The sequence below is a fragment of the Scomber japonicus genome, chromosome 9 (assembly GCF_027409825.1).
Source record: "Scomber japonicus isolate fScoJap1 chromosome 9, fScoJap1.pri, whole genome shotgun sequence".
Taxonomy (NCBI): Eukaryota; Metazoa; Chordata; class Actinopteri; order Scombriformes; family Scombridae; genus Scomber; species Scomber japonicus.
In genome coordinates this window covers 7,706,407-7,728,861 of record NC_070586.1, presented here as the reverse complement: position 1 = coordinate 7,728,861, position 22,455 = coordinate 7,706,407, and the positions used below count along the sequence as shown (strand labels likewise).

General features: G+C 43.6%; 1 protein-coding gene across 1 annotated transcript in view; it reads right to left on the bottom strand.

Annotated features, from left to right (window-relative positions):
• Nucleotides 1-22,455, bottom strand: part of cfap299 (cilia and flagella associated protein 299) — a 127,057-nt gene that overhangs the window by 23,967 nt on the left and 80,635 nt on the right. The window lies entirely within an intron of this gene.

Sequence of the window (22,455 nt, the reverse complement as noted above, 5' to 3'; positions counted from 1 at the left end):
ATCAGAAACGACTCAAACTTCTGTCGTCCCCGGCCGCCGCGATGGCCCGAGAGCTTATCGAAGGTGGGCTGACTGTTCAGAATATATCCTGCTTGCTTGCTTGCTTGCTTGCTCGGGTAAATGCGTGGGACTCGCTCGAATCCTCCGACTTACAGTAACTAGAGTCTCAGTTTCAGTTCCGTTCCAACACACCTACAGTCGTGGTGGGAATGACTTGAAATGTGGAGTCCGAAAAAGTTAAAATTTGATGCTGTAAAGTCAGAGGAGGGGGGGGGGGGGGGAGGAGGAGGAGGGGGTTGCTGGTGAAAATAAATGAATAAATAGAAGGAGACAAAAGGGCTAAAAGGGGATTTTTATAGAAGTAATAAAAAGCTATATTCATATGTTTTACAGCAGGGTGATAGATGCATCTAATTTCAGGGTGTCACTGTGAAGCTTTTCGCCTACATATAACCATAACTTCTTCATTTCTTTCTACAAGAAATGAGAAAAAACCACACTCATCATCATCATCATCATCATTTCAAATTACACAAATTTCCTAAACTCTGCAATATTTTTGTCCTTAACAGTTTGTTCTAAAGCTTAAAAACCTTTAGTCTGGACACAATCAAGCATGAAATTGTCATTCTGTTGTTTTTTCCAAACTTGTAATGCTACCGTTGCTACTTCTGTCTACTCAGCATTTACGACTCCTCCCTGGTTCACACAGTGTCCTGACAGTAAGTTTGACCCTGCTGTCTGTCTGTTGGCCTTTCTAGTAACAGTCTGTTGAGTTTGCATGAAGGAAGGGAGGAGAGGAAAGGAAAGGAAAGAAGGAAGGGAGGGAGGGAGGTTGGAAGGAAGGAAAGAAGGAAGGAAGGAAGGAAGGTAGGAGGGAGAAAGGAAAAGAGGAAGGGAGGAAGGAAGGAAAATAGGACCAGAGGAAGGAAGGAAGGAAGGAAGGAAGGAAGGAAGGAAGGAAGGAAGGAAGAAGGAAGGATGGAGGAAAGAAGGAAGGAAGGAAAAGAGGGAGGAAGGAAGAAAGGAAGGAAGGTAGGAGGGAGAAAGGAAAAGAGGAAGGAAGGAAGGAAAAGAGGAAGAAAGGCAGGAAGGAAGGAAGGAAGGAAGGACGGACGGAGGAAAGAAGGAAGAAAGGAAGGAAGGAGGAAAGGAGGAAAGGAGGAAGGACGGAGGAAAGAAGGAAGGAAGGAAGGAAGGAAGGAAGGAAGGAAGGTAGGAGGGAGAAAGGAAAAGAGGAAGGGAGGAAGGAAAAGAGGAAGGGAGGAAGGTAGGGGGGAGGAAAGAAGGAAGGACGGAGGAAGGAAGGAAGGAAGGAAGGAAAGAAGGGCAACAGACTACACAGCAGCTCAACAGTGTGTTGAGTTGAGTTTGCATGTTCTCCGTCTGCCTGCATGAGTTTTTTTTTTTTTTTTCCCAAGCCTCCAGCCTCCAGCGTTCCCGTTTCCTCCCACAGTTCAAAGCCGGAGCAGGTTCGGGTTAGACTCTGAATTGCCTGTAGGTGTGAATGTGACTCTGAATGGTTGTCTGTCTCTATGTGTCAGCTCTGTGATAGACTGGCAGCCTGCCCAAACTTACAACCCCGCCTCTTGCCCCCATGTCAGCTGGCATGAGCTCCAACCTCTTACAGGAAATATAGATCATTTATAGAATGACTCAACTAAAGTCAGACATAATGTTTATTTCATTTCTTTGTTTTTAATAAATACCATTTCCCCTACGAGGCAACTTCAAAATGAATTACTAGCAGTTTGACAGACGAATCAACCTCCAAGCAACAGCAGACCTATTTTCCTGATTTCCTTATTTCAAGATAAACTAATAATAGTAAAACCATATGACGGTCGGTGTCTTCGTGTTTAGATCTTCGGACCGGATCGGAAATGGAGCTATAGAAAACTTGAACTAGAGAGAGGCATAATTTCATTTCAGTGAGACCCAATCCAAGCAGTCAGACCTGAAGATCATTTAAATACTGGCAGCTGTTTGGTTGCTCCGACAATTAATGAGCAGCCACGGACGAAAACAGCAGAAATGCATGTCAAGTTTTTTTCTGTACTTCACAGTTTACACTTCATAAATAACACACTTCTCTCCTTCGAAGCTACAAGGGGCGACTTTGGTCCTGGGTTGCGTCTCGTTTAGGATCCTGTGATGCATTATAAGCACTTTGGACATGTGCTTTTTGTATGCAACGGAAAAAAAGAAAGTCCTTTTTTTAGTTGCCAAAATACAGAAGTGGATACTTGTTTGGCTTCTACGAACACAATAGCTCAAAATCATCTCCCAAGACCATTTCTGACCCTTTTCAGAAAGGGCTGAAAAATAACTCCACAGGATGTGACGGGCAACATTTCAGAGATCTGTGATTTCTGAATGAGAGCAAGATGACGAAGAACAAAAGAGGCCTGGATTCTCAGAGGAGGAAGGAAAGGAGGGAGGAAGGAAGGGAGGAAAGGAGGGAGGAAGGAAGGGAGGAAAGGAAAGAGGGAAGGGAGGGAGGAAAGGAAAGGAAAGGAAAGAAGGAAGGGAGAAAGGAAAAGAGGACGAGAGGAAGGAAGGAATGAAAGGAAGGAAGGAAGGACGGAGAAAAGAAGGAAGGAAGGAAGGATGGAAGGAAGGTAGGAAAGGAGGGAGGAAGGAAGGAAGGAAGGAAGGAAGAACGGAGGAAAGAAGGAAGGAAGGAAGGAATGAAGGTAGGAGGGAGAAAGGAAAAGAGGAAGGGAGGAAGGAAGGGAAGAAGGACAGAGGAAAGAGGAAGGTAGGGGGGAGTAAAGAAAGAGAGAAAGAAGGAGGCGGAAGGGAGGAAGGAAGGAAGGAAGGAAAGGAGGAAGGAAAGAAGGAAAGAAGGAAGGGAGGAAACAGTCAAAACAGACGGGGTCAATTTGACCCTGGTGGACGACAGGAAGGTTAAATGTGAACACAGTTGAAACTTTTGGTGAATAAATATTGAGAGCAGGATGACTCAGAAGAAAAGAAGCCTGGATGTGGATTCTCATATCTATAATAAAGACTGTTTCCCAGTTGCTCATCAGAGAGCCGGCTCTTTGAAGTGAGCTCACACCAGACACAAACCTGGATGACAAATGCTTTTGTCACCTGATTCAGACAAAAGCAAACGATAGGCGAGTTGTCCAAATCCCCTCGGGGTGACAACAGAACATGAAATGATCTTTTCATGTTGATTCGATGGTTTAGATAACACGCGATGACAATGGACGGGCAGGACTCCAAACAGAGGACGCACTCAGGTGTGAAAAGGTTGTTTTGTCTGCCTTCACACAGATAACAAGCACCTTTTCTTTCCTTCTTTCTCAACAGAGGACTACTTTTTTTTTTGTCTTGTTTACTCTTGAGCATCAATGAGTCCCACTTGTCGGCCTACAGTAACTCAGTATTGGGATCCAAGCAGAATAACCTTAGATAGTGATATCACATTTGTATAACTGTCAGGACACGGGCCATCTGTGGATCCCTTTACTAAAAAAGGCGTGAGATAACTAGCGCTCCAGAGCTCAGAAGAAAAGAGGGCTCCTTTCTCTCTCTGTCTCTCAAACATTTAAAACAGATGCTATCAGGTTCACAGCTGGCTGGGGGCCTGGGCCAGATACCCTATCTACTGGCTTCTGTCCTCCTGCAGCCAGCCTTGAAAACACATCATCACGTGAACCCGGCAAAAGAGAGAGAGAAAAAAAAGAAAAGGGAGGTAAGTAACATTTGGGTAGAAAGGAAAAGAGGACGAGAGGAAGGAAGGAAGGAAAGGAAGGAAGGAAGGAAGGAAGAACGGAGGAAAGGAAGAAGGTAGGAGGGAGAAAGGAAGAGAGGAAGGGAGGAAGGAAAACAGGAAGGAAGGAAGGAAAAGAGGGAGGGAGGAAAGAAGGAAGGATCGGAGCGAGGAAGGAAAGGAGGAAAGGAAAGGAAAGAAGGAAGGGAGGCAGGATGGAAGGAAGGAAAGAAGGACGGAGAAAGGAAAAGAGGACGAGAGGAAGGAAGGAAGGAAGGAAGAAAGGACAGAGGAAAGAAGGAAGGAAGGAAAAGACGGAGGAAGGAAGGAAGGAAGGAAGGTATGAGGGAGAAGGAAAAGAGGAAGGGAAGAAGGAAAAGACCACAACGATATATACCAGTTTCATAATAAGAGCGTTAGGGTAAGGGTGCAGTTTTTAGTCCTTTCACAATAAGAGCGTTAGGGTTAGGGTTAGGGTGCAGTTTTTAGTCCTTTCACAATAAGAGCGTTAGGGTTAGGGTGCAGTTTTTAGTCCTTTCACAATAAGAGCGTTAGGGTTAGGGTGCAGTTTTTAGTCCTTTCACAATAAGAGCGTTAGGGTTAGGGTGCAGTTTTTAGTCCTTTCACAATAAGAGCGTTAGGGTTAGGGTGCAGTTTTTAGTCCTTTCACAATAAGAGCGTTAGGGTTAGGGTTAGACTGTGAGTTAATAATATCAAGATAAACAATGATTCATGGCTTCATAGAAAACAGGCTCTTGATTGGTCGGTTGCCCGTTTATGACTCTCCGCTGCCAACCTGATGATTGAACCTCACATTTGGTGAATATTAAAGATTATATTTACAGCAATTTGTAGCAGCTGTGCACTACAAAAACAAAAAGTGAGAACACAAACCAGTTAAAAAAAAAATCAATGTATTAAAAAGTTGAGGGGGCTCATTTGTTTATGGTTGGGGGGGGGGGGGGGGGGGGTTGTTAAAAGAAGTCTTACAAACACTGCTTCAAGTTTCTTTTCTTGATTTTCAGACTGCCAACTCTCAACATCTGGCCTGGGACTGAGGATGAAAGCTTGCCTTGGGGCTGATTCTGTCATATTTACAGTAATATGTATTAATATGCGCCGTGCTGTCCCACACAAATAATATAATACAATACAATTAAAATTAAAATACATCAGAGTGTTTTTGAATATATTAAAAATCTGGTTAAAATGAGAAGAAAAGAAGAGAGAGAGAGAAGAAAGAAGGAAAGGAAAGGAAAGGAGGATGGAAGGAAGGAAGGACGGAAAGGACGGAAAGGAGGGAGGAAGGAAGGAAGGAATGAGGGAGAAAGGAAAAGAGGAAGGGAGGATGGAAAAGAGGGAGGAAGGAAGGAAGGAAGGAAGGAAGGGAGGGAGGGAGGGAGAGAGGAAGGAAGGAAGGAAGGAAAAGAGGGAGGAAGGAAGGGAGGAAAGGAAAGGAAAGGAAAGAAGGAAGGGAGGAAAGGAAAGAAGGAAGGGAGGCAGGATGGAAAGGAGGGAGGAAGGATGGAAGGAAGGAAGGAAGGAAGGAAGGAAAGGAGGGAGGAAGGAAGGAAGGAAAGGAGGGAGGAAGAAGGAAGGAAAGGAGGGAGGAAGGAAGGAAGCAAAGAAGGAGGGAGAAAGGAAAAGAGGACAGGGGGAAAGAAGGAAGGAAAGGAAAGAAGGAAGGATGGAGGAAAGCAGAAAGGAAGGAAAGAAGGAAGGAAGGAAGGAAGGAAGGAAGGAAGGAAGGAAATACAAATAATATAATACAATCAAATTAAAATTAAAACACATAACAGTATTTATGAATATTATAAATCTGGTTAAAATGAGAAGAAATCAAATAAATAAAACAATGTGCTGAAGTTGGCTTAGAGAAGCTCATCTGCAGCGTATGAAGCATGTTCAAGATAACATCTGTTTATTACAACTCAGGCTCTTATTTTCATAGCTGTGGTAATCATTTCTATGATGTTATGATAAGAAGTGAACTTGCATACGTAATGAGATGTGGGAACACAGAGACGTTGCTAAAACAACTGAAAGGAAACATGGGTGGTCACATGATTACACGCTGGAAAGACAACAAGTTAACGCAGATTATCCAAGCTGCTTTTCCCCCAATCTGACCCGATAATTTGGAGCATAGGGAGGGAGAAAGGAAAAGAGGAAGGGAGGAAGGAAAGAGAGAAGGAGTGAGGGAGGAAGGAAAGACAGATGGAAGGAAGGAAGGAAGGAAGAGAGGAAGGAAGGATGGAAGGGAGGGAGGAAGGAAGGGAGGGAGGGAGGAAGGAGTGAGGGAAGGACGGAAGGACGGAAGGAAGGAAGGAAGGAAGGAAGGAAGGAGGGAGGGAGGGAGGGAGGAAAAGAGGAAGGGAGGAAGGAAGGGGAAAGGAAAGAAGCAAGTGAGGAAGGAAGGTAGGAGGGAGGGAGGAAAGAGAGAAGGAGGGAGGGAGGAAAGAAGGAAGAGAGGAAGGAAGGAAGGAAGGAAGGAAGGAAGGAAGGAAGGAGAAAGGAAAAGAGGATGAGAAGAAGGAAGGAAGGAAGGAAGGAAGGAAGGAAGGAAGGGGAGAGGGAGGGAGATAGGAAAAGAGGAAGAGAGGAAGGAAGGAGAGAGGGACAGGGGAAAGAAGGAAGTGAAGAAGGAAGGTAGGAGGGAGGGAGGGAGGAAAGAGAGAAGATGGGAGGAAGGAAGGAAGGAAGGAAGGAAGGAAGGAAGGAAGGAAGGAAGGAAGGAAGGAAGGAAGGAAGGAAGGAAGGAAGGAAGGAAGGAAGGAAGGAAGGAAGGAAGGAAGGAAGGAAGGAAGGAAAGAAAGAAAGAAAGAAAGAAAGAAAGAAAGAAAGAAAGAAAGAAAGAAAGAAAGAAAGAAAGAAAGAAAGAAAGAAAGAAAGAAAGAAAGAAAGAAAGAAAGAAAGAAAAAACAGTCAAAACAGAGCGGGTTAATTTGACCCGGGAGGACGACACAAAGGTTAAAGCAGAATTTTGTGTTTTCTCTCAATTTTTCTTTTTTTATTTCTTTTTTCTATTTTCCAAGCTTTCTGTGTTAGTCATGAAAAAATAACTTTTAATATATCAGGATGTAAAATCTCTGACTCTTTAAACCCTTTAAAAAAAAAAAAACATCCCTGTATTTTTTTTAGTGAAGATGAAAATGCTTCATGCCTCATTCATGTTTAATGCACAAAATACTGCCTGCAGAAAAACACATAATAATTACTTTTTTGTTTTACTAACTTGCCTTTGACAGGGAAGCCAAAGTTCATTTCATTCACAGTGAGGTTTTTTTTTTGGGGGGGGGGGGGGGTCGGGCAAAGGGAGGGGGGGGGCAGAATGATGGAGTCAGACTTGGTTATTTTGCTGCTAACAACAGAAATGAGTTTCTAGGCTTAATTTTGGAGGAAGCAAAGGGGACCCTCCACCTTACACTATGGAAAACAAGTGGAGGCCTTACGTCACCTGCCAGCAATTACCAAGAACAGGTGCTGTGACCTCACAGGGCAGCGAGAGGCCCCCGCGCTTTATGGCTAACATCAGTCTGGATGTGCCTGAGAAGCTGAGCCCTGCACAGGTCTCAGGTCTCAGGTAGAGACCCCGCACGGCTCTTTGTGATACTCAATATTCAGTTTGATCCTCTTTGAAACTTTGTTTGTTTTTTTTTAACCCTCCTGTTGTCCTCGAGTCAAGGAAGGAAGGGAGGAAGAAAGAAGGAAAGGAGGGAGGAAGAAGGAAGGAAGGGAGTGAGGAAGAAGGAAGGGAGGAAGGAAGAAGGAAGGAAAGGAAGGAGGAAGGAAGGAAGGAAGGAAGGAAGGACGGACGGAGGAAAGAAGGAAGGAAGGAAAAGAGGGAGGAAGGAAGGAAGGAAAGAAGGAGGGAGAAAGGAAGGAAGGAAGGAAGGAATGACGGAGGAAAGAAGGAAGGAAGGAAAAGAGGGAGGAAGGAAAGAAGGAAGGAAGGAAAAGAGGAAGGGGCAGAAGGAAAAGAGGACGGGAGGAAGGAAGGAAGGAAAGAAGGAAGAAAGATAGAAGGAACAGTCAAAATAGACGGGGTCAATTTGATCTGGGAGGACGACAGGAAGGAAGGTAGGAAGGAGAAAAGAAAAGAGGAAGGGAAGAAGGAAAAGAGGAAGGGTGGAAGGAAGGAAGAAAGGAGGAAGGAAGGAATGAAAAAAGGAAAGAAAGAAGGGAGGAAAGAAGGAACAATCAAAACAGACGGGGTCAATTTGACCCGGGAGGACGACAGGAAGGTTAAATGTGTAACACAGTCTAAACCTCATCTGGGTAAAAAAAGAAAACACCAGTGACCTTAAAGATAAAGGTTACATAAACCGGTGAAGAACAGTAGAGAGCGGGAGTTTCCACATTTCACATTTTTGCAAATTTCCACATCGTACACGCGGACAATAAAGATTATTATTATTATTCCTTTAAATCCATCATCCGTGCAGGCAGCGTCGCCTTTCAAAGCAACAAAGCATTTTTTGGAGGGCAGGGTAGCGGCTGCCCTCAAATATTCACTATGAACATGTTTATATGCCCAGAAACAAACAGTGAAACTTGAACGGTGTTGACAATCGTAATTATTGAGGTCTGTGAAAACCGTGGCGGGATCCCCTGCCTCTTGACTCTAAAAGGAAAACCTACGCAGATGTGAGTTACTCCGCAAACCTTTGGTGGTTAATCTTTGAAAAGCCCCGAGGCTGAAAGAGAAGGATTTACAAACTCAAGTCAAACAGAAGCTGACAGCAGGCTGACACGTACTGCAATGTGTGCTCCTCCTTTGTGCTTTGACAATGTCCTACAGGTGGGGACACAATGGTTACACCACCTGACATCCTGTGGCATAAGGAATCTACGTCCCTATGTGTGTGTGTGTGTGTGTGTGTGTGACAGTAGGTGTTTGTGTGGGGTGTGTGTTAGAAATAAAAAAAATGGCTAAAAAGGGCAAAGAGAAAGGGAGGACGGAGGGAAAAAGGAAGGAAGGAAGGAAGGAAGGAAGGAAGGAAGGAAGGAAGGACGAAGAAAAGAAGGAAGGAAGGATGGAAGGAAGGAAGGAAGGAAGGATGGAAGGAAGGAAGGAAGGAAGGAAGGAAAAGAGGAAGGGAGGAAGGTAGGGGGGAGGAAAGAAGGAAGGATGAAGGAAGGACGAAGGAAGGACGAAGGACGGAAGGAAGGGAGGAAGGAAGGGAGGAAGGAAAAAAGGAAGGGAGGAAGGAAAGGAGGAAGGGAGGAGCCCAAATGGCTTGAGTCATATAGAAAATGACTCATATCAAAGTGCCCTGTTGGCTTATTATGTAATCCAACACTTCCTGACATCCTCCTCAAAGATGGGCTATATTTAATATTGGTGTCTTTTGTTTATTAAAAAAGGTGTATTGAAGAACATAAAGTATATTGAAAAAAAAGACTTGATTAAGTATCTTAACCAAAATTCAGATGTCATTTAAACTCCAGTATTAAAAGATTTGGACTAATACCTCGCCATTGCTACACGTTTTTTTTTTTTAATTAGCTCAAAGGTGTGCTTACTTTCAATACTGACAATGGTTCATATCTTTTTCTATTAACTGATACTGCACTGATAATGTTTATAAAATAGGAAAAAGAATAGAGAATATATAGAGTGCTTGTCTTATCAATAACCAAAGGTCTTAAATTACACTAATATTAAATGATATAATCCTCACATTTACCTTGATGGATAAATGATTTTTTTTTTTTACTCTCTTTATTGGAAGCAATTTCACAGGCAACAATATAAAAACAGTGCAAAGCCGAGGAGAGACCCTCCCACTATCCCATCCCACCCCCCAAGAGAGCAGCTATCATGGATACTGGATAAATTATTTTAACAATTAATCCAATCAAAACTAAATTGACTCAATTCATTCATTGATCAGTTAATGAATTGTCTCAGTGCGTTTACTTTCAAAAAGATCAAATCTAATTCTGGTAACTTCACTTCAGATGGCGACACTGCAAATCAAATAAATAAAATTAATAGAGAAGAAGTCCATCTATTATATATATCGTATATTACAGAGTGAGACAATGAAGGGGGGGGGGGGTGGGGGGGGGCAGAGAGAGACCTGCCGAACATCCTGACTTTATAACTGAAGAGGTTTCATCACATGACGCTGATTTGACAACAGGACTTTACATTTAAGTTAAACTACCCCCCCACCCCCACCCCCACCCACCCATACCCACACACACACACTAGCAACTCATCCACCACCTGCCCCCATACCCCACTTACCCCCCATTCCCCCAGCCCAGCCCAGCCCACCTCCGCCCACACCTACCCCCTCCCCCCCCTCCAACCCCCGGTCCCTGGGAACAATCCTGCAGTGTCAGGGAGCTGTGCAGGTGTCTTGCGGTGTCAGCTGCCATGCTGTTTATTATTGGTGGGCTTCGCTTTAGGAGGAATCCCGGGCCATCACTAACAACTGTGTGAATTTGTTGGGGTAAGGAAAACATGGCCTGTTCTGTAGGAATGTTTTTAGGTGGGAGCCCTTTTTTTTTTCCAGGCATGCTTTTTTACCCCTGTCCCCTCTCTCTGGATATTCCTTCAAGAGTATGTGTATGTGTTTCTGTGTGTGTGTTTCAGGCAGTTGGGAGGGGTTCAGGAGTAGGATGAGTAGGGGTCATTGCTTATTTGACTTGGAAGTGACTTCACACAGCCGGCTTGTGTAATAGATGCAACGGTAGAAACCATATGTGCTGAGGTGTGTTGCATCCGTGGGGATCTACCCGAATTACACATCCTGCAGGATATGTGATCCAGAGGCAGAGAGTTTTTTGGAGGCACTGAACCTTGTCATCGCAGTCAGTCTACATTAATCAGTAAACGCTCTCACTTTGTTCTCTCCGTATTTTAATGCGAATATCACGCTGAGAACTTGTTCCTAGCGATCAGATCCAAAAAACATGAGGAACCAAAAAAAGCTGAAATCCTGCCCTATTGATTTCTCATTGTTTCAGGGAGACATATTTATCATAATTTCTCCCCAGTTTGAACAGCAGGTTGTCATCAACACACAACATGGAACAAAGTATCTACAATGTGAAAGAACAGAGGATGTACAGAGGTTAAAAAAGATGGCTGTTAAATGAATAATTGTTGAGACTTTCAACCATCAAAGCAACTATTTAAACAGTCACTCAATATTCAGTTTGATCCTGTTTGAAACTTTTTTTTTTTAACCCTTCTGTTGTCCTCAAGTCAAGGAAGGAAGGGAGGAAAGGAAAGGAAAGGAGGAATGAAGGAAGGGAAGGAGGGAGGAGGATAGGAGGAAGGGAGGAAGGGAGGAAGGGAGAAAGAGGAAGGAAGGAAAGAAGGAGGGAGAAAGGAAAAGAGGATGAGAGGAAGGAAAGAAGGACAGAGGAAAGAAGGAAGGAAGGAAAAGAGGGAGGAAGGAAAGGAGGAAGGAAAGAAGGATGGAGGAAAGAAGGTAGGAAGGAAGGAAGGTAGGAGGGAGAAAGGAAAAGAGGATGAGAGGAAGGAAGGAAGGACAGAGGAAAGAAGGAAGGAAGGAAAAGAGGGAGGAAGGAAGGAAAGGAGGAAGGAAGGAAGGAAGGACGGAGGAAAGAAGGTAAGAAGGAAGGAAGGTAGGAGGGAGAAAGGAAAAGAGGAAGGGAGGAAGGAAGGAAAGAAGGACAGAGGAAGGGAAGAAGGGAGGAAGGTAGGGGGGAGGAAAGAAAGAGAGAAAGAAGGAGGCGGAAGGGAGGAAGGAAGGAAGGCAGCAAGGAAGGAAGGAAGGACAGGAGGAAGGAAGGAAGGAAGGAAGGAAGGAAGGAAGGAAGGAAGGAGATGATTGTGCTCTCAAGTCTCCAAAACAGTGAAATTCACAAGATGGGAACTTAATGAAAATTAAAATGGCTCCTCAGTAAGACCAGAAGGTGGACAAATTCAATATGTTGGGATTAGTGTGTAAATATATATATATGTCCTGCACCTGCACTTCAGAGCCAATTTAAATCATGCAATAATGTTAACGACGCAGGCCTGGAAACCTTTCTTCATATAGTATGTCAGATTTTCATGCTGGGGATGAGAGTGTCCACATCACATCACAGACATGTAATTAACATTTCCAAATGTTTAAGCCACCCAACCCTCACCATACTTTAACATAACCTCACTAACCTAAACCACGTCATAGCTGCCAAGTGTATGTATACTGTAGAAAGTGAGAATTTCAACAGGAGGAGATCCACATTTTGATTAATATGCTGTGCTTTCTGTCTCTGCTGTCATATCTGAGAATTAAGTTAGGCTGTGTAGCGTAGCTTAGCTTAGCGTAGCATAGCACAAAAACTGGAAACAGAGGTCTAAAGCTAGCCTGGCTCTGTCCAATTGTAACGACATCCACTTACCAGCACCTCTAAATCTCACAAACTAACACGTTAAATCTTTTTTCTTTACCTGGAGAAACAAGTGTGTATGTTTTCTGCCAGACTTAATCGGCTACTAGCTTAGCTTAGCTTAGCTTAGCACAAAGACTGGAAACAGAGGTCAAAAGCTAGCCTGGCTCTGTCCGATTGTAACGACATCCACTTACCAGCACCTCTAAATCTAACAAACTAATTTTCTGGAGATTTCTGTGTACCATGGGTCTGCCTGTCCCAAGCTTGTGGGGCCTCACTCTCCCATCTCAGAATGTCTTTCATACTTGACTCTGCTCACGTGTCAGGGCTTCCTATGTCACATTGTCCTTACCACTTTGTTATTTTTAATCATTTTATTGAAGCTTTGAAGCTATTATGATTATACCTTTTCTTTTCTTTTTTAATATATATGTTTCATTGTACAGCCATGCAACTGTTGGGTGGGTGGGAAATGGGTTGGGGTTTATAAGTGGCATATCTGACGGGGTTGGTTTTGATGTTTTTGTATTACTCTGTTTTTTGCCTAAAAATGCCAATAAAGAGATTCATAAAAAAATAAAAATCTCACAAAGTAGCATGTTAAATATTTTTTCTTTACCTGGAGAAAAAAGTGTCTTATAGCTACTAGCTGTAAAGGCAACCAGCACTGATTCAAGGAAGCACTGCCTAATGGCCATACTGGATTTACATTGGATTTTCACATCAATGAAATACCTTGTGGTATCCAACAGCCATTACCATTACTTTATCTATAAACAGCTTCTGAATTCAATTTCCAAACTGCAACAATTTATCTGAATGAGTAAGAAACAGCAGCTTAATTTAAATCAAATATTTAAGAGAGATTGGCTGGGAGTAAAGAAACACACCTATTGTATGCACTTGCTCTTTGTAAAATGTGTTGTAGTGTGCCTTTTTTTTTAAACATACAAGAGCAAGGCTGTGAGTTGTTTGTACAGTGCTGTGACTCACCATAATCTGTTTGAGCACCCTTTAACATACCCTCTCATCACAAACCTCCACATGGGCCGCTGATAGACTGCAGCCACCCTTCCCAGACTCGCCTGCAGCCTCTCCTGGCAATTCGGCCGCTTTTCCATCCACTAAAAGTCTAAATCCAAGTTTAATTTTAAAACAGGTCTATATCTACAAAAATAAATAAAAGACTAGGGCTTTGATTGTTTCCGTCCTGGAAAGAGATGAACACATTTCAGCTTTTGCCCCACAGATTCAGTGACCACGATGACTTCAAATATTTGGGTGTTTATAATGCGAACACAGTATAGTACTTTAAACCTGGTCATTTCTGACACAGTCTAGGATTCCTCTGTGCCATCATATCCCTGAGATACCTCACCACAATGTAGGGGAAAATAAAAAAAAAATCAATTTCTACTGCGTTTCTTTCTTGTTGTAATTTTTTTATTACAGGCCTAAATGTGTGTGCATGCAATAAGGCTGGAAATAATCAAAAGACATTTTTTTTTTTTCCCTTTCGTTTATAATTACAGGGTGTGTCACTAGACAGATGTCTTGGCACCGGATACAAAAATGCACAACTGTTGAAAAGGACTTCTTGCTCTACACTGTGGTTGAATGTTATATCTGTTTTCTCTTAAAGCCATGCACAAAGGCTGTGAAGACTACAGGTTGTGCAGATAAATCATTTTAATTCTATGCAATACAATATATGAATTTTCCTTTAGCTATATTCATTTTTTCTCTTCTCCTTTGTGCCTCTGTTTACTCCCCTGCAAACTTTAATTTATTCTATTTAATGATCTACTAGAAATTTCAGATTTATGTTACTTGCATTCTTCCTCGGTGGTAGCAGTGTGTATATGAGTGTGTGTGGTTCTGTCTGTATAAAATGATGGCTGTGTTAGTGCCTATATCATGCAGGACGTTGTCTGTTGTTCATGTGTGTGTTTGTGCTTCATGACCACAAGAATTTCCCCAATTTGGAAAATTCTGGGAAATCGTATGCAATGGAGGGAATTCCGAGTAGTGCTTAACGGATGTTTGACCTGAGGGCCTGATTAGATAATAACGCAATATATACATACATACTGTACTGTATGTTTGGCAAAATTTCCAAATTTCCGAGTGATGCATGGCAAATACGGATGTTAGAATATGTTGTGTTTGGTTGTTGTTTAGACGGCAGTTCAGCAAAATGGAGATGGAGATTTGCGCATTTGTTTACCCCATGTGCTCTCCATCTGCATCCATAAACAGACTACATGGGTGTTTGTGCGACGGAATAAATAAATCCAGAAGCAGGTGTCCTCCTATTGGGCTTTCTAAACACCCAATGGCAGACAGCTACGCCCAGTGAGGTTAGCCATGAGGGCAGAACAACTGTGGCCAGATACCAAAGGGGAAGCGGCTCGGTCAATCAGTAAGGAAGGCAAGGCAGCTAGCTCAACCCTCGCCTGCGTTGGCCTCTGTCTTTTTGGAGAACTCGCCAGTAAAGCCATCACCACAAAATAAGTGGCTTGAACCCACACACTTCAAATTACAGGGCACTCGGAATCAGAAAATGCTATACTGCTTTTCGCAATTGGTGTTTTAGAAATTCTATTAAAACCTCCTTAGTTTGGCCTACGATGCAGCTTTGCTGTTTTCCTCGGACTGTATCGGTTCACGTCGGCTGGAAGTATTGTGCTTTGTTTGGAAAATTTTCATTGTTTTCACAAATGGTGCATTGCAACAACTGGCCAACATACTGTAGAGTACACATGGCTGCATGAAAACATTGTAGTGTGACAGAAAAAGCAGCAGCATGGTTTCTGATCTGGAAGTGATCCAGATCCTATGGTTGTCTTTGGAAGATATGTTGGACGTGCCTATTAAAGTGTAGAGCTCACTAGGAAAGAGTAACAGAGTCACACCATGCTGTTACTGTAGTAATGCCAAAGCAGCTTCCTGCTGGAGCATAAAGCAGTGATGGGAACATGAAAACATGACCTGGACTGGTTTCCTAAAACCAACACTTCAAGTAGCTTAACAGCAACCTAATCTTTGTACAACCAGTTTTAATGTTGATTTTAGTCACAAGGAGTCTGAACAAAAGTCAAATAGTCCTTTACATACTATGTAATTCTATTTTTTCAGTCAACTAAAGTAAAGTATTACCCCAAACTCAAACATACAAAGATAGAAGAGTAGAAGGAAAAGTTCATGTGTAATAAATGCAGGCTCTTGACGACAGAACCAGCAGGGTCCTTTTACAAGATTTGCATCAGTAGACCATCTGCTGTGCAGTTCAACACAACTGTAAGGACCTAATTTGGAAAAAAAAGAGACCCTTCTGGACCCGCTTGCTTCTACCGCCACAGCCACTGACTGACTAAAATGTGCTGCTAAACAAACAGGAAAAAAAAAAGATAAAGTGAATAGTAAACTAATGGAGTCACTCTGAAGTACGCAACCTTCTGAGAGATTTAAAGGTTTGAAATCCTTGGCAGGTGGCAGACATTTTCCTGGTCCCCACAACTGCAGCTGATAAAGGCCTTCCACATATTGAGGAATAAGCTGTCAGCCTGACAGGTGTCATCACTTACAGCACTTGGTGCAGAGCCCTGTAACAGAAAAGGGGTAAGGTTTCTGCTCCCTGGAAGGAAGAAGAAGAAGGAAAAAAAACCCAAAAAACCTGCCCCTACAGTAAATTAGTTGCATGCCTGAATTCATGGAGGAATTACAGGTTGAGAATAGCAGGCGGGTCTGGCACATGTGGTCAAAACACAAATCAGTCAAACGCCATCTCAGCTACAGATTTCAGACACTAAAGTGACCAAGCAAGGCATATCTTTTTCCCTCCCCTCCACTCCTACAATCATTTTCCACATTCCACTGGCTTTTAAATTACCAGTGGGAAGAAGAATACAAGTTTAGCCTTAAAATACATGTGAGGCAGTGCAATGGACGAGCTTGTCCAACTGGTGAGTTTTTTGCGAAAGCTTGTCAAAATAAATGAAAAACAGGGATTATGGTGACATTAACTTTGTGGGTTACTTTAATCCATTCTGTTGCATTTCCTGTCTTGTTTAGGGGGACCAAATGTTTTTATTTTATGTGCGAGTCTGTCTGAGAGCTAAATTTAGTTTGACTTGCACACTGCAACAGCTGTCCACATGTATGAGTTTTCAGGAAATATCACCAAAATGTAAAAACCCTCCTGTTGTTCTCAGGTCAAGGAAGAAAGGAATGAAGGAAAGAAGGGAGGGAGGAGGAAGGGAGGACAGAAGGAAGGATGGGAGGAGGAAGGGAGGAAAGAAGGAAGGAATGAGGAAGGAAGGATGGAAGAACGGCAAAAGGAAGGAAGGAGGGAAGGAGGAAGGAAGGAAGGAAGGAGGGAGGGATGGAGGAAAAGAAGAAGGAAGGAAGGAGAGAAGGAAGGGAGGAAGGAAGGAAGGAAGGAAGGAAGGAAGGAAGGAAGGAAGGAAGGAAGGAAGGAAGGAAGGAAGGAAGGAAGGAAGGAAGGAAGGGATGAAGGAAGGAAGGAAGGAACAATCAAAAGAGATGGGGTCAATTTGACCCGGGAGGACAACATGAGGGTTAAAACTGATACTGCTAGATGAAGATATAAAAGGAGTATCCTGAGCATTCCTATCTTGAAATAGCATTTGGCAGACGTATGTGTTAAAAAGTGTGATTGACAGCAAACATGTTCCCTTAACACATTTGTTGAGCACGTGTGCCACATTAACGCTGCATTTAGGTTCTGCTTCAATATTAAGACCAGGGAATCTTTAACAGCCATATTGCAACAAAAAATCTTTACTTTCCAAGCCAATATAGTTACTACCCCCGGGTAAAAAACAAAGCAAAACATGACACTTTTTTAGTTAACCCTCCTCGAGTCAAGGAAGGAAGATAGGAAGAAGAAGAAGGAAGGAAAGGAGGCAGGGAGAAAGGAATGAAGGAAGGAAGGGAGGGGGGAGGGAGGAAGGAAGGAAAGAAAGGAGGAAGGAAGAAAGGAATGAAGGAAGGAAGGGAGGAAAGTAGGAGGGAGGGAGGAAAGAAGAAAGAAGGAAGGAGGGAGGGAGGAAAGAAGGAAGGAGGGAGGGAATGAAGTGACCAGAGAAGGAAGGAGGGTGGGAGGGAGGAAAGAAGGAAGGACGGAGGGAAGAAAGGAAGAAAGGAAGGAGGGAGGGAGGGAAGGAAGGAAAGAGAGAAGGAGGGAGGGAGGGAGAAAAGAAGGACAGAAGAAAGGAAGGAAATATGGAGGAAAGGAAAGAAGGACAGAAGAAAGGAAGGAAAGAGGGAAGGAAAGAAGAACAGAAGGAATGAAGGAATGAAGGAATGAAGGAAGGAAGGAAGGAAGGAAGGAAGGAAGGAAGGAGGGAATGAAGTGAGGAGAGAAGGAAGGAGGGTGGGAGGGAGGAAAGAGAGAAGGAGGGAGGGAATGAAGTGACCAGAGAAGGAAGGAGGGTGGGAGGGAGGAAAGAAGGAAGGACGGAGGGAAGAAAGGAAGAAAGGAAGGAGGGAGGGAGGGAAGGAAGGAAAGAGAGAAGGAGGGAGGGAGGGAGGAAAGAAGGACAGAAGAAAGGAAGGAAATATGGAGGAAAGGAAAGAAGGACAGAAGAAAGGAAGGAAAGAGGGAAGGAAAGAAGAACAGAAGGAATGAAGGAATGAAGGAATGAAGGAAGGAAGGAAGGAAGGAAGGAAGGAAGGAAGGAGGGAATGAAGTGAGGAGAGAAGGAAGGAGGGTGGGAGGGAGGAAAGAGAGAAGGAGGGAGGGAGGAATGAAGGACAGAAGAAAGGAAAGAAGGATGGAGGGAAGGAAAGAAGGACAGTATGCAGTAACAGGTTTGATGTCTCTACAGTCCAACTGAAGGGCTCAAACCTACAATAAGACATGAAGAATAACATTAGCTTAGGCTGACTTTCTCTATCATCCTCAACTACAGCACCATGGCTTACTGGATGTTAAATATCCCATTTGTCTGTTTAGGCTTCACTGTCAACACGGCATGAAGAGAAGTTCTTTCAAGTTGGCATGTTGATCCTGTAACACTGGAAAAACTCGCTGTTTTCACAAAAGTTTGGCTGCCCATATCAAAAAGAAATCTTTAAATTCCATGAATCATATTATATTAATGAGCTTGATAACAGGTTTTTTTTTTTTCCATGTCTTCTTTTTTTTCCAGGTCTATTTAGGCCATGACTCCAACATTACACATCCTTTTCATTGGCAGACTTTGCAGAAAGTCCTTCAGTATTGTATAAACCAAAAAAAAAAAGCCATTTTGCTAACTGAAGTCTTTTCTGTACTTTTGGCGAACCCACAAAAACATCATCATTCTGAAACCCTCCCTTATTAAAACAAGACTTTAATCACCTGTACAAAAGCCTGAAGGGCACAAACACTGTGGTACACCACCACTAACACAACACTTAACGATGTTCAGACCTTATATGCTCTGGGAATTGAAGGTGAGACCCAATGCTACTGTAGATGATGATAATAACAGCAATAACATTGTTTTATAAGATAGATAGGTATCGAATCAAACTCATTTTCAATCAAGGGCCACATACAGCCCAATATGATATCATGTGGGCCGGACCATTAAAAAGATGGAAGGAAGGAATGAAAAGAAGACAGGAAGGAAAAATGGAAGAAAGGGATGAAGGAAGGAAGGAAGGAAGGAAGGAAGGACGGACAGATAGAAGAAAGGACAGAATGAAGGAAGAAAGGGAGGAAAGAAAGATAGAAGGAATGAGGGAGGGAAGAAAAGAGGGAAGGAAGGAAGGAAGGAAGGAAGGAAGGAAGGAAGGAAGGAAGGAAGGAAGACAGGAAGGAAGGAAGACAGGAAGGAAAGATGGATGGAGAGAAGGAAGGAAGGAAAAGAACACATGAAGGAAAAAAAAGAATAATTGTATGACTTTAGTAAAGCCCAATCAACAGACCACAGCAGCTCTCTCATGGCGCTTGTCCACTACACAGTTCCAGCACGACTCGACTCGACTCGCCTCGTTTTTTGTTGCGTTTCCACTAGGGATAGTACCTGGTACCTGCTACTTTTTTAGTACCTGCTCTGCTGAGGTTCCAAGCGAGCCGAGCCGATACTAAAATGTGACGTTAACAGACTGCCGGCCACTGATTGGTCAGAAGAGTTGTCGCCGGAAGAGTCATGAGCCGTCCCACACAAGAATCAAACCCGCCATTTTTAAATACCGGCAACAGCGTTACAGCCATACGTTTCTCTTCTCTTTGCTTTGTGTGTGACAGAAAGCCACATACAGCAGTAGTACACCATCGCCTCCATGTCCTCCATTGTTTATGTGTTTGTGTCGCGTATAAAACAAAGTCACGGCAGTTTCGTGGAGCCGTTGCTATGACGACCCCGCCCACGTAGCAGGTACCTTTTTGTAATGGAAAAGGTTGTTCCTGGAACCATGGTGAGGCGAGCCGAGGCAAGTCGAGTCGTGCTGGAACTGTGTAGTGGAAAAGCGCCATAAGCTGTTGACCACCATTATAAAAGGTCCATTTATGCTCCACAGACGTACGAAAATGTATCCGTCTGTTTCAAACGATGTTACCGTCATTGCTCTCATACTTCCATGCGTCCTTTATGTTGGCATGGATATTAACCAATACATCCACCAGGGGGCAGCGCAGAGTCAAAAGTTTATGACAACAACAAACTCAAAAACAAACATGGCGACTGTGGAGGAGATATTGATAATGTTCCTCTTGCATAAAAGACAAAAACGATATGTTTAAAGTTTCTAACCAACTCGTAAAACCTTTCCTCAAAAAGTTCCTCCATTGTTATTTCTTCTTTGTGTCTCACTAGAGCTACGTATCGAGTAGTGACAGCAACACTGCCCCCCCATGGTTTCCGGTGGTACTGCTCCGTTTGGTCCGTATCCGTAAGCTTTATGGAAACGTGCAGAAATACGGACGAAATGAACGCAGAGCACGGACAGAAGGCTCCGTCCGTATCTGTATTTAACGTTGAGCATAAATGGGCCTTAAGTGGCACTGATAGTATAAGTGATAGCATTTCAGTGTGTTCCAGCTGAGGTATGATAAGCACTGCGGTTCAGGATATGAATAACGAAAACAAACCAACAAATAAAATAAATGAAAATAATATAATAAAAAAATATGTAGAAAGTATCTTAACTGACCTAGTCCTGTCATAAACAATTAAAATATGGCAACCAGCTTGTGAACCTTGGCTTTGGTCATTGCCGGGAAACTTCCAAGAAGAAAATGGAAATGAAAGATGAAGAACACAGAAAATCTTGTCCTTAAAAGCACCAGAGAAGTCATACTCCAACATCAACTCCTCTACTGTCGTTCCTTTAACTTAATTACCGTTAGCAAACATAGCTAAACTCTTATTACGATCAATGTTGTGACAATGCTATAATGTTAACTTTGAAGCCATGATACCTATCTTTATTTATTCTAAATGTTCTCGTCTCGCCTTTAAAGAGTATAACAGGACAAGTGGAGCTCCATGGAAAAAAAAAAAATCTGTTTTCTTGACTCCAGTATTTGCCTTTCAAGGTAGAAAACGAACAGAAAATATAAACTGCTTCCACTCAGACACACATCTGGTTTTGCAGGTGCACGACACTGTTAACAGCTTGTGTGATTTGTTAAAGCAAGTGTTTATCAAGATCCGAGTCCTTGAGAACATGTCCATGAACGCCTGAGGTTTTTTTCCTTGTCTTTGTTTTCCGGTGGGGAAGCTGCTCAGAATATAAGCTGCTGTGTTTTCTTGAGGAAGGGGGAAGGGGGGGGGCACAAAGGCAAGACCTTCAGGTAACCGTAGTTGTGTTAAAGGATTTAATTTCTCATACATCTGTGTGAAAAGGGGAAAAGAAGGAAAGGAGGGAGGAGGAAGGAAGGAAAGGAAGGAGGAGGAAAGGAGGAAGGAAGGAAGGAATGAAGGAAGGAAGGGAGGAGGGAGGGAGGAAAGAAGGAAGGAGGGAGGGTGGGAAAGAAGGAAGGAAGGAAAGTAGGAGGGAGGGAGGAAAGAAGGAAGGAGGGAGGGAATGAAGTGAGGAGAGAAGGAAGGAAGGAAGGAAGGTAGGTGGGAGGGAGGGAGGAAAGAAGGAAGGAGGGTGGGAAGGAAGGAAGGAAGGAAGGAAGGAAGGAAGGAAGGAAGGAAGGAAGGAAAGAGAGAAGGAGGGAGGACAGAAGAAAGGAATGAAGGATGGAGGGAAGGAAAGAACGACAGAAGGAAGGAAGGAAGGAAGGGAAGGAAGGAAGGAGGGAAGGAAGGAAGGGAGGAAGGGAGGAGGGAGGAAAGAAGGAAGGAGGATGGCAAGGAAGGCAGGAAGGAAGGAAGGAGGGAAGGAAAGAAAGAGAAGGAGAGAGGGAGGAGATCCGAGTCCTTGAGAACATGTCCATGAACGCCTGAGGTTTTTTTTCCGTGTCTTTGTTTTCCGGTGGGGAAGCTGCTCAGAATATAAACTGCTGTGTTTTCTTGGGGGGGGGACACAAAGGCAAGACCTTCAGGTAACCGTAGTTGTGTTAAAGGATTTAATTTCTCATACATCTGTGTGAAAAGGGGAAAAGAAGGAAAGGAGGGAGGAGGAAGGAAGGAAAGGAAGGAGGAGGAAAGGAGGAAGGAAGGAAGGAATGAAGGAAGGAAGGGAGGAAAGAAGGAAGGAGGGAGGGTGGGAAAGAAGGAAGGAAGGAAAGTAGGAGGGAGGGAGGAAAGAAGGAAGGAGGGAGGGAATGAAGTGAGGAGAGAAGGAAGGAAGGAAGGAAGGTATGTGGGAGGGAGGGAGGAAAGAAGGAAGGAGGGTGGGAAGGAAGGAAGGAAGGAAGGAAAGAGAGAAGGAGGGAGGACAGAGGAAAGAAGGACAAAAGAAAGGAATGAAGGATGGAGGGAAGGAAAGAACGACAGAAGGAAGGGAAGGAAGGGAGGAAGGAAGGAAAGAAGGGAGGAAGGGAGGAGGGAGGAAAGAAGGAAGGAGGATGGGAAGGAAGGAAGGAAGGAAGGAGGGAAGGAAAGAAAGAGAGAGGGAGAGAGGGAGGAGATCCGAGTCCTTGAGAACATGTCCATGAACGCCTGAGGTTTTTTTCCTTGTCTTTGTTTTCCGGTGGGGAAGCTGCTCAGAATATAAGCTGCTGTGTTTTCTTGAGGAAGGAGGAATGGGGAAGGGGGGGGGGGGGACACACAAAGGCAAGACCTTCAGGTAACCATAGTTGTGTTAAAGGATTTAATTTCTCATACATCTGTGTGAAAAGGGGAAAAGAAGGAAAGGAGGGAGGAGGAAGGAAGGAAAGGAGGAAGGAAGGAATGAATGAAGGAAGGAAGGGAGGAGGGAGGGAGGAAAGAAGGAAGGAGGGAGGGTGGGAAAGAAGG